Genomic DNA, 12,977 nt, shown 5'->3' with positions numbered 1-12,977 from the left:
AATGTAAACTGGTATAGCCACTCTGGAAAACAGTAAAGAGGGTCCTCAAAAAATTAAAAATAGAATTACCCTATGACCCAGCAATAGCACTACTAGGAATCTATCCAAAGGATACAGGAGTGCTGAGTCATAGGGGCACATGTACCCCAATGTTGGCTTTCAACAATAGCCAAATTATGGAAAGAGCCTAAATGTCCATTAGCTGATGAATGGATAAAGAAGATGTGGTTTACATATACAATGGAATACTACTCAGTGATGAAAAAGAATGAAATCTTGCCATTTGCAACAACATGGATGGAACTGGAGAGTATTATGCTAAGTGAAATAAGTCAGTCAAAGAACGACAAATATCATATGATTTCATTCATATTGAGAAACAAAACAGAAGACCAGGGTGGAAGTGAAGGAAAAAAAAACAATTACAGAGAGAGAGGGAGGCAAACCATAAGAGACTCTTAAATACAGAGAACAAACTGAGGGGAGCCAGGGAGTGGGGAAAATGGGTGATGTGCATTGGGATGAGCACTGGGTGTTGTATGTAAGTGATGAATCATGGGAATTTACTCCCGAAGCCAAGAGTACACTGTATACACTATATGTTAGCTAACTTGACAATAAATTATGTAAAAGAAAGAAAGAAAGAAAGAAAGAAAGAAAGAAAGACATTCTTTGAATCCAGTACAACACTGCTGTGTGTTCATGGATTTGTGGTCTGTGGTCTAAGTTGTAGACATTATCAGTTGACCCAAGGTTTAAGTATATTTTAGTAGGGTAGCTCTTAATAAAAATGCATTAAATTATTCACATAGCATCTATCTTCTTCAGTTTCTTATTTTTCATAACTGATGAACTTAGTATTCCTAATATTAAACAACTATGTGACATATTTTATTCTTCTCAGGGAAAAGTAACAAATGCAAAACTGTGTTAAGTGCAGGAAGAAAAAAGAGGTTCCCATCACTAAACATGAAGGAGACACTCTTACTGGTTTCCAAGATCAAACCAAAGGCCATAACAATATGGTCTTCAATTTTAGCACTGGTGGTGACAACAGAGGGCTTTATTTAATTTCAGCTGCTTAATTTTAAGTCATGTCGATAGTGGAGTTGAGAGAAAGGAATAATAAAAAAGAACTGGGTAGAGAGAAAGAGGTAATACAGGGGCAGGAGAGAGGAAAAGGAAGAGAAGGGAAGAAAAGTAAGATGCTGTTAGAATTCTTTACAACTGAACAACAGAGAAAGATGGAATGATTTGTGGATTAGCATGATTGCAAGCATTGGGGAGAGAATCCAGATACTACTGGGACAGTATCTGGATTCAAGACTTCATAAGGAAAAATATAATTCAGCAAACTGTGTTCTCTTCTCTGATGACCTAACAGACATTTCAGTGCCAACTAGCCACAAAAAAAGAGTGGTTTAACAAATGAGCAGTAATTAGAAGCTACTTACTCCATTCTTACCCCAGAGGAGGAAGGACATGTGTTTTTAGGATACGTAGCCAAGTAATTAAGTTGACAGGTTGAAGACAAGTTTCTGGTTCTTTTTAAATAACAACTTGACTTTTGTTTCTACAACCCAGTGATGCTGGGTAAAATAAGATCAATAGAGAATAAATCAGGACAAAGCTTTGTTACTTTGCACAAGAAAAACATTTAGGAATATGTTTCATTTCTTTCCTGTACCTGATTCTGTTGCCTTCATCCATACTTGAATTCAGTTTTAGATAATTAACTTATTAATTTTAAAATATATAACAAATTGTACATAGTAAAAGTTTTATCCTGCCAACTTGATTTTTGTTTGTTTTGTTTGTTTTGTTTTTTTTTAAAATATCTCACTCAGTCACATCTTGGAGAAGTTGTGTAGCATTCCAAAACGAACAGCTTTTTGATTTTCCATAATTCTTCCAGTAACTTTTCTTTTCAAGTTTCCTCCTGTGGTAAACTGTTACATAATCATCCCCATTTAATCAAACCTGCTGGTATCCATGCTCATGTGTAGTGTCCTCTCACATAGATTCTGGACTTATGTGACTTGGTCTGCTCAATGGGACATCAGCACATGTGACACCAGCAGAAACTTGATCAGTATTTGCACTTTGGGCTTGCCCTTTTTGACACACTGTCGATTACCATGTGACGAAGCCTGATCTCATCTCCATAAAGGTAAAAGATCACATGGCGAGAGAGAGAGGCCCAACCCCCAGCTGCTTACCAAAAGATTACAGAAGTGATACCAGCAAAAGATTCATACAGGTAAGCCCAGACCAAATGCAGAATAGTGAGCAAATAAATAGTTATTCTATGCCACTAAGTTTCAGAGCAGTTCATTATTTGGCAATAGACAATAGATAATACTTCCTATAAGTGAATATAATTAAATACAATAGATATAAATGGAAGGAACTGCCTTGATTCAAATGATCATCTGCCTAGACATGTGAGAGCAACTTGTTTAGATAGAAGACGGCCAACAAAATGGGAGTTTTGATTGATCACAAGTGTGGAAAACACTATTAAGATGTCCACCTAACAGCCATTGTCCCAACTTCTTTCTTGCTAATAGAACCCTGATTTTTATTTGTGTATAAAAATGGTTAATAAACTTTAAAAAGGTGGTGGTGTGTGCCCGGGTGCCTCAGTCGGTTAAGTATCTGACTCTTGATTTCAGATCAGGTCATGATCTCATGGTTCAGGGAATCGAGACCCCATGTAGGGCTCTAAGCTGAGAGCACAGAGCTTCTTTGGGATTTTCTCTCTCTCTCTCTCTCTCTCCCCACCTCCTGCTCATGCACATGTCCATGCTCTCTCTCTCTTTCTCTCAAAATGAATAAACTTTAAAAAAAATTAAGAGTTTTAGGGAATGCTAAAACCCTCTAAATCCCAGGAAGTGAATTAGTTTACATCAATCATGGCAGTTCCTTTCTTCTTGTTTGTGATTGATTTAGGAATGGATATGCGAGACAATAGTAGCCAAAAAGACATGAGGGTAAATTTTCTGGAGATACGTAGGAAAGGCTTATCCTGATCTTCAAAAGAAGTGTCTAAAAGGAAAGAATCCCAATTATTTCTGTCTTTGAATGTTGTGTGAGGATGACACTCTTAGAATAGCAATAATCAATCATGAGGGAATAAACCTGAGGATAGAAACCAAAATGCTAAGAGATTTGTCCTTGAGCCATTCTGAGCCATTGAAATTAACCAACTTTAGAACATTTCTTCCTTTAGATCCATAAATATGAGATGAAAAATGCTACAAAAAGAAAAAATCAAGATAAATAATAAGATACAGATGAAGGAAGGTGTTAATTTATATGGGACAGCTAGGAAGGGTCTCTGATAAGATGATGTTGAGACTCAAAAGAAGTGTAGAAGTCCATATGAGGTATCTGGGGCAGGTGCAAAGGTCCCAAGGTAGAAGTGTGCCTAGTAAATTCCAGGTACAGCAAGTATGACTAGAAAAGAGTGTGTGAGAGAAAGAGGGGTAGGAAATGAGATTAGAAAATAATAGGGCCTGTTCATATAGAGCTTTCTGAGTCATGTTAAGAACAATGGATTTTACTTTAGTAACATGAGAAATCAGTACAGAGTTTTGAACATGTGTAACACAATTCGAATTTTACTTTAGAAGGATCATATTGGATACAATATGGACAATAAGTTAAAAGGGACAAATGTAGAAGCAAAGACTAATTAGGAGACTATAACAATGTCCAGGAGAGAGATAGTAGTGTGGACAAAGGTGGTGGTGTTGATGAGAAGAGGCAAAACTTCTGGAGATGTTTCTAAAGCAGAGCCACCAATATTTCCTGATGGATCGGACTGGAGTATGAAAGAAAGAGGAATCAAAGACGACGTCTAGGTTTTTGGAATAAGCCAACCGTTAGTATGGATTTGTCATTTGCTAAGATGAAAAACACTAAAGGAGCAGCAAATCTGGGGAGGAACACAAGAGTTCATGTTAAATTGAGGTGTCCATTAGACATTCAAGTGGAGAAGAACATAAGTGGGAAGTTGGAATATATACATTTAGACTTTAGAGGAGCAGTCAGGCTGGAGATATAAATTAGGAAGTCATTAGCATAAAGTATATACTCAAAGTCATGGTAATGGATGAGATTGTTAAAGGAATGAGTGCAAATAGAGATGAAAAAATCCAAGGACTGAGCCTTGAGGCACTCCGGCTTTTAGAAGTCAGACAGGTAAGGAGGAACTGGCAGAGAGGACAAAAGGAACAAGCAGTAAAGTAAAAGGAGAACTAAAGGAGTAGTATCCTGGAAGTCAAGTGAGGTTTCTAGGGGGAAAAGAAAAAAAGGAATGACAATCTCTGTCATATGCTGCTGAAAGGTCAAGTAAGATGAGGATTTAAGAGTTGATCATTAAGAAGTGGTAACATGGTGGTCAATGCTGACTTTGGCAGAAGTTTCCATGGGACTGATGGAGATGAAAATCTGATAGGTGGGGTTCAAAAGAGAATGGGAAACAGGAAGTAGGGACAGTGACCATAAGCTTTGCTATAAAGGGAGCCAGAAAATAAAGGGTGGTAACTTTAGGAGGATATGAGGTCAAATTTGGAGTTTTAAAGTTTGGTCGATATTAGAGCAGGTTTGTCTGATGATGGTAATAATTCACACAAGAGGAAAATATTGATGGTGCAAAGGAGAGAAAGGGACAATTACTGAGTTAATTGAGAGTTAAATCAGTATGCTTGATAACAACATATCCCTGAAAACTTCTGGCATATTGGGAGACCAGCTCAACAATTCAATCCCTAATCCTATCCCTCATCTCTCATCAAATCACAAAACTGAAAGGCCTTAACAATCATCTAGTCCAAACCTCTCCATTTGATAAGAGGAAGCTGAGACATGGAAGGTAATCACACTTGCCAAAACCATTCAACCAGTGAGAGGGGCAGTTGGCCTTTCCACCTCACATGCATCCTCCAGTGTCCTTAAAAAGCGAGGTGAGAGAAGCAATGTCTCCTTTTCATCTTGGTCTTCTTTACTTTTATTTTCTTATGTTTTTAATTTTTTCTTTTCTTTTCATTTTTTTTTTTTTTTTTTTTTGAGAGAGAGAGAGATGGAGTGTGAGTGGGGGAGGGACAGAGAGAGAGAGGGAGACACAGGATCCAAAGCAGGCTCCAGTCTCTAAGCTGTCAGCACAGAGCCTGACACAGGGCTTGAACTCACGGATGGTGAGATCATGACCTGAGCTGAAGTCTGGTGCTTAACCAACTGAGCCACCCAAGGGCCCCTCATCTTGGTCTTCTAATGCCTCCTCTTGGAAGCCAGAGGGATTGGCCTGTCTAGCACTCCTCCATTAGAGGCAGGAAGGCTGACCTGCAGGTGTCACACCCAGCATGGCGGAAGTTCTCATGTGAGCAGCACTGGAGTCCCAGTCAATATAAGTGAGCAGGATCTTAACGAGCTTTTAGGTGGCATTCATCTAAAGAGTCTCAATGTTGGAGTCTGAAACCAAGACTAGTCTGAAACCAAGATTAGTTATAATCTGAATTGATCTCCTCCTCTGGACAACCATTTTTTTTCCCTCCCAAGCGTGGCTGAACGCTTTTAACACAGCCCTACCAAACGCCAACATAACCTAGTTACTAGACAACTCCTAAAAGTCATTTGTATTGTATCTCATGATCCAAGTATCTCAGCACCAAAGGGACATCAAGAGGCTCCAGTAAAAATACAAACATATATAGGTAAGGTGTAAGTCAAATGAAGTAAATATGACTCTTCTAGGTTGCTCAGATTAAAATAAATTCAATGGGACAACTTAACTTGATACTTACTGATACTGGACCAGGTGAACATCAAGAGATATAGATTCTTATTTCAGTTTCCCTCTTCATTCCTCTACTCTGGTCATATTTGAGGTTCCTTGGCCTCAATATTTTATGATCCAAAAACAGAGAGATACTTCCTGTCTCATTATAACAAATAAATTATAGCAAAAAATAGGGAAAATCCCACAAAGTCACCTTAAAGTCATCAAAACACAGGCATAAATTCAGGACAAGTTATTCTTCCCAATAATATCCCTCTGTAGGTATAGACTATGGGTAAACTCTCAAAACTTTGGTATGTTTAAGGACAAAGCAATTTAAAGGCAACTGAAATATTTAAAGTTATAAAAAGTGACAAAATTTTTATATAATAATGACAATACTAAAGGCATAGGCTATACTTTCTTGAAACTTATTCCATTTTAAGGAACCATAACTATTCACTCAACGCTTAAGCTCCCAGAAAGCCACTAAAGCAATTTTTTAAATTATTGATAGTGTTTAAATGCTGGATGGCATTACCATCAAAATTCTAATTTTGATTGCTTTAGATGATAAAGATGATGACAATGGAGAATTAACTAAACTCCACATAATATTCACAAGGAAAACAAAATAAATTCAGGGATGCGTGGGTGGCTCAGTCAGTTAAGCGTCTGACTTCAGCTCAGGTCATGATCTCATGTCTTGTGGGTTTGAGCCCCACATTGGGCTCTGTGCTGACAACTCAGAGCCTGAAGCCTGCTTGGGATTCTGTGTCTCCCTCTCTCTCTGCTCCTCCCCTGCTCATTCTCTGTCTCTCAAAAATAAATTTTTTTTTTAAATTTTTTTCAACGTTTTTTATTTATTTTTGGGACAGAGAGAGACAGAGCATGAACGGGGGAGGGGCAGAGAGAGAGGGAGACACAGAATCGGAAACAGGCTCCAGGCTCTGAGCCGTCAGCCCAGAGCCTGATGCGGGGCTCGAACTCACAGACCGCGAGATCGTGACCTGGCTGAAGTCGGACGCTTAACCGACTGCGCCACCCAGGCGCCCCTCAAAAATAAATTTTTTTAAATGTTAAGTAAAAACTTTAAATAATTGAGAATTGATAATTAATTAATAATTAAAAAGGAAAATAAAATAAATTCAATGGTGTGTTGGCCACGAAAACCATTCCTACTTGTTTTCATACTATCTATATAATGGTGAACTAATTCTCAAGTCTTCCTATTATTAGAATGGAAGGCTGGCAGATAACACTTGGAAAAGAAAAGTAAATATTGTTTGATATCAGAAAGAAAGTTACATCCTTTCCAAGTTGGAAATAACTTGTGAACTAAGGATGGTTGTAATTTCCTCAAGGCTCTAACCTATGGCTTTTGATTCTTGGCACTAAAGGCAATAAACATGGGAGAAAATTAAAATTAAGAACATGTCCCTTTTTTGGGGTTGCCTGGGTTGCTCAGTTGATTAGGCATCTGACTCTTGACTTTGGCTCAGGTCATGCACTCACAGGTGGTGGGATCAAACCCCACATGGGACTCTGCACTGACAGTGCAGAGCCTGCTTGAGATTCTCTCTCTCCCTCTCCCTTTCTCTCTCTCCCGGCCCCTCCCTCATTCAAGTTTGTATGCATGCAATTTTTCTAATATTTTCCCTCCTGTGCTTGCAACTTTACCTTTCAGCATTGTTTGGCCTTTTTGTTTATCTATTTGTTTTGAGAGATGGGGGGGGAGTGCAGAGAGAAAAGGAGAGAGAGAGAGAATCCCAAGCAGGCTCAACACTGTCAGCACAGAGCCCCACATGGGGCTCGATCCCACCAACCGTGAGATCATGACCTGAGCCAAAATCAAGAGTGACACGTTTAACCGACTGAGCCACCCAGGCGCCCCAGCGTTGTTTGGCCCTTTAAAAACTGGTTAGAAATTTGTAATAACATTACAACGCTACCTCCTTTTTGGAAAATAAATTCCAACAATCTATTGTACATTCTAGATATACAATACAATTCATTACAATGAATGCTAGGATCTCAAAAAGATTCCTCTTTCTGGAGCAATGCAAGTAGCCGAGTTCTCCAATGATCAAAAGGGTCATCTACAAGAAATGATTGCCCAGGGCATAAGTTTATACTTCATTGCCTCCAAGTGACGCTCAGGTGCAGAAAAGTTGCACACAGAGCTCCCTCTGACAAACACAGATGTGAGAAAGGAATGAAGTGTGACTCCAGGCGTTCCATTTGCTTCTTCAGCCCCTTCGCAAAACTGCTTGGCGTCCGCCGTCGGCGTCGGCACAAACGCAGGTGGATGGTGAGCAAGCCCCTGCAGTGAGAGGAACGCTAGGGATCTTTGCGGGTCTGGCCAAGACCCTCCCCCTGCCGCCTAAAAGGGACGTCCCAACCCTTGGGCTGGGGATTAGGACGGTACCACACCCGGCTCGGGGAAGCCGCTGCGGCGACCAGAGCCCTCGCCCCGGGACAGCAGAACTCCGGAGCTGTAGAGCTCAAGGCCTCGCCTCTGCCCCTACGCCGGGCGCGCGGAGAGGAGGAGCGCCCGGGCCTTCTCGGATCCCTCTCCCTCCCTTCCAGGGTTGGACGCACGCGTCGGTCAGGCTGATTTCCCACGGAGGTGGAGAGGAAAGGCTCGCCCCAGACCTCCGCGCAAGACCTTTGCCTCGTCCCTGTGGACATTCAGGCTGCTCTAATGCCTACTTAGTGGTTGGCTTGCGTCGCCGGGACGCACTCATAGAAAGCCGCGCGCGGCCACAGAAGCCTCTGCTGAAGTGAGCCCTCTGTGGACCCCGCCCGTCCCCTGCCCGGCACTACCACTTGCTACTCGCACTCGGTACCCGCTCCGCGCCTCCGCCCTCGGTACCCGCCCTCGCCCCCCTCGCTCCCTTGACTGGAGCGCCGCTCACTTGTAGAGGGTAGAGTGCGTGGAGCCGGGCCCTTGGGTCCCGCGGCTCCCAAATCTCCACGAACGTTGAGTCGGGGTTGGGGGGATCCGGGGTGCCGAAACCAGAGCAAGCCAGTGCCCTCACCACTGTACCAGGCTGGCGCCAGACTCCCAAGGCAAGAAGCCCTTTAAAATAATTTCATTAAATGCATTTTACTGATAAAGACTTAAATGATAACAGGAGAAGCCAGAAGTCACATTCGTTTGTTAAAGTTTGAGGAGCAGACCTCTCGGGCGTGAGCACCCTATGTTCATGCATCATTCATGCTTTCCATGAAGACGTAATGAGTGCTTATTATGGGGCAGCTGTGCTAGTGCTTGAGAAGCATTATTCTAGGCCCTTCCAGGCCCTTCACATATGATCTCCCCCCGCGTTTTCAGGAACACTGCAAGGTAACTGTAGACAGCGTTTGAAAGGTCCGCAAAGCTTGGTGATCATTGCAAATAAATATCACACACAGGAAAAAGTTGGCCAGTTCACTTTCGCGGTCCCAGGCTCATTTGGAGCCAGACGCAGGTTTTGGTGCTAGGGGAAAAAAATAGACCAAGATCAAGGACTTGGTGCGCGTCAGTTAACTTCCTCGAGCAATACCAGAGAGACTCCAAGGACTATTTTCATCATAATTATTGTTTCTTTTTTAAGAAACAGGTTTGAATGTGTAAATTAATTCCACTTAGTCAAAGAGTTACAACCACAGATGAGTAACCTGCACTCAATGTAAGTATTCATACCCTAAGGGTAAATACAGAAAATCGATGACTGTGGCTGTAAACGGTAGTGATTGTTTTCCTGTGTCCATGGTGGGCCATTTGATTTTGTATATTATGAAACACAAAGAAGGCATGCTTATCAAGAAGGAAGACTTTTGCCTTTACGAAACTTCTGCAGGTGAAAATGTTGGAATTGGCAGTTGAAATACCTGGTGAAGTCTAACATCCTTAAGTACGACACAAGTGACAGGAGGGTACAGATGCAAAAAACCTGGTGAGAGATTAATTCTTCCTTTGCTAGCCCTCCACACCCCCCCCCCCCCCCCCCGAACTTGTTAGTGCTGGTGGTGTTTGGAGACGTCAGGCACAGGTAATAGGGCTTCAGAACTCTTTGCTTCAGTGAAAAATAGTATGTTCCCTGGGCTTCCGAGGCCGGGCAGGTTGGCAAGGCTGGCTCAGGGAGGAGGAGACTCACACACCGCCCTGCGTGCTGGGCGGCTGCTGCTTCCTCGGCCAGAACCAGTGTTTCAGCCGCGCCCCGTCTTCGGGGTCTCTCGCCGCTATTCAGGGTGTAAGATACAAGAACTCCCAAGTTCTCTTTGGAATTCCGTCCGTGAGGCTGGCGCCCGGGCTCGGCGGGTTTCTCTGGCTCCAGCTAAAACCTGAGGCTTAGAGAGGAAGCACCACAGCGGCTGTTCGCCCCTTCGGACCGAGGTGAAAGCACCTCCGGGAGGACGCTGCAGCACCCTGAGCGGTGCCCGCGGGAAGCGGCGCAGGGCTGCGCAGTGCCCCAGCCACCCTCTAGGCTGCGCTTCGGGCACTTTCCCGGCTTCAAAGCCGAGTTCTGGCCTCATCCAGAGCGGAGTGGGTGAGGTCGCGAGGAAGAACTTTGGATATTTTTAACTGTTTTTGTTTTTGTTTGGAGGATTTTTTTTTTTTTTTGTTTTTTTTTGAAGCCCCGCTGCTGTTCTGGTCCGCAGCCTGCTGGAGGCGGGGGAAGGGCATCGCTCTCTGGAGTCCTGCAGGCCTGAGACTCAGCTGGGCCGACGCGGTCGACAGGTGTGTGCCGCCGAACCCTGGAGCACCGGGAGGCGTCTGGAGGCCAGAGCGGAACGCCCGGGGCTAGTCCTTCGGGAGGAATCATCTGGCGTTTAAGCCTCTCCTGGGTCTGTTCCTGGCACTGCAGATCGGTGCGCGCTGCGGGCACCAGAGGAGCGTGAACCGGGCGGAGACAGACCCTGCAGTCGCGCACGCCACCCAGCGCCGCCCTGCGCTAGTCTCAGTCCAGAGTTCCCTCTGTTAGGCAGAGCACTTCGCATCTGGTTTTGTTCACTAGTGTCGGCCTCCGAAGGAAGCGCGGTGTGTTCGTTACCTTCCTATTCCCAGCTCCTAGAGCTGTAACCCGCGCACAGAAGCGCTCTGTAAAATAATGGTTCATTCATTTAACAAGTGTTGAGTGCCCACCATGTGCCGGGCACCGATACTGACTTACTTGAACCACACAAACAAGGCATCTGGCCTCAGCACGCCTATATTCACAGTTAGTTGAATGAATGAAGAAAGAATCAGGAATCAAGAAGAGCTGTAGCAAAAATGGCAGCTCTGGGCCACCTTTCCATAGGTCACCTCAGAAAGGACAGGAAAGGAAAACAGGGTCGGGGAGATAGAACTAGAACCATCCCCTCCCTCTTTCTTGTGTCTCCAGGGAGAAAGGAATAACGTTAAGTGGTGATGGGAGGGATCTCTTGCAGAGATCGACTCTGCCCTCTCCAGGCAAACTACCTACTTTCTTATGGCATTAAGTGCTCTGGTCTGAATGTTTGAGTCCTCCCAAAATTAATATGTTGAAACCTAACGTCCAGTGTGATGGTATTAGGAGGTGGGGACTTAAGGAGGTGCTTGGGTCATGAGAGTAGCCCCCTCAGTCTCAGAAATGGGATTAGTGCTCTCGTAAGAGACCCTGGAAAGATCCTTTCCCTTTCTGCCATATTATAAAGACACAAGGAGGGGCGCCTGGGTGGCTCGGTCGGTTGAGCGTCCGACTTCGGCTCAGGTCATGATCTTACCGTCCGAGAGTTCGAGCCCCGCGTCGGGCTCTGGGCTGACGGCTCAGAGCCTGGAGCCTGCTTCCGATTCTGTGTCTCCCTCTCTCTCTGACCCTACCCCATTCATGCTCTGTCTCTCTCTGTCTCAAAAATAAATAAACGTTAAAAAAAATAAAATAAAAAAAATAAAGACACAAGGACTGTGTCTGTGAACCAGGAGGTGGGCTCTCACCAGACACCAGTCTGTGTCACGATCTTGGACTTCCCAGCCTCCAGAACTGTGAGAAATATATGTTTACTGTTATCAAGCCACCCCAGTTTATGGCATTTTGTTAAACATTCTGAATGGACTCAAATGGTCAGTATATTATATATACCAGGGAGGGAGATCTGTCTTTAAGGTCTAAATGTGACCTGCCATCCTACTCCCAGGACATATTAAGACAAAGACAATAAATTAGATGAAAAGGGGGAATGAGGAGAAAGGAGTTCAGTTTAATGACTAAAAACAAAAAGAGGGGCACCTGGGTGGCTCAGTTGGTTAAGCGTCAGACTTCAGCTCAGGTCATGATCTCACAGTCCTTGATTAGAGCCCCACGTCGGGCAGGCTCTGTGCTGACAGCTCACAGCCTGGAGCCTGCTTCTGATTCTGTGTCTCCCTCTCTCTCTGCTCCTCCCCTGCCTCAAAAATTAATATTTAAAAAAAAATTTTTTTTAACCTTTATTTATTTTTGAGACAGAGAGAGACAGAGCATGAATGGGGGAGGGGCAGAGAGAGAGGGAGACACAGAATCGGAAGCAGGCTCCAGGCTCTGAGCCGTCAGCCCAGAGCCCGACGCGGGGCTCGAACCCACGGACCGCGAGATCGTGACCTGAGCTGAAGTCGGACGCTTAACTGACTGAGCCACCCAGGCGCCCCGAAAATAAATATTAAAAAAACAAAAAGAATGGTAGATTAACATTATGCCCCATTATCCCTTACCAAAAAACATTGTGAGTTTAAGTCTTATGAATATTTTACCATCGATTAAGGACTGATAATTAAAGAAATTAGAATCACAAAATAAGTACATCCTCACCCTGACAACCACACCCTGAAGTGGAAGTCTTGATAATACTAATTACTCCACTTCCTCTTAAACTACTTTAGCCTCTAGCTTTGAAAAGATCTTCTGGGCCTGTGTTCTGTGCCTAGATCTTACTGTAAAAGGTGACTGAGTAATGACACAGAGAGGTCAATGGCATTGAAAGAAAATAAATGTTATTCGCAGTTCCCCTAGAAACAAGAGGCGTAGCTCGCCACACAAAGCTACAGGAGGAACACGAGGTTTGGGTCAGGAAGCAGAGGCTGGAGCAAGAAGTATATTTAGGTCAGAGTCTTTATTTGGGTTCCTGTGGGAAAGGTAAGGCAGGGCAGGGTGAACAGTTTAAGACTGGCTAGTTTGAATAATTTTCTTGGTTTGGGGCTATATGGGTGGTCTCT

This window comes from Panthera leo, chromosome B2 (assembly GCF_018350215.1).
Source record: "Panthera leo isolate Ple1 chromosome B2, P.leo_Ple1_pat1.1, whole genome shotgun sequence".
Classification (NCBI taxonomy): Eukaryota; Metazoa; Chordata; class Mammalia; order Carnivora; family Felidae; genus Panthera; species Panthera leo.
The sequence above is the reverse complement of the archived record's forward strand: the minus strand, read 5'-3'. Positions refer to the sequence as shown.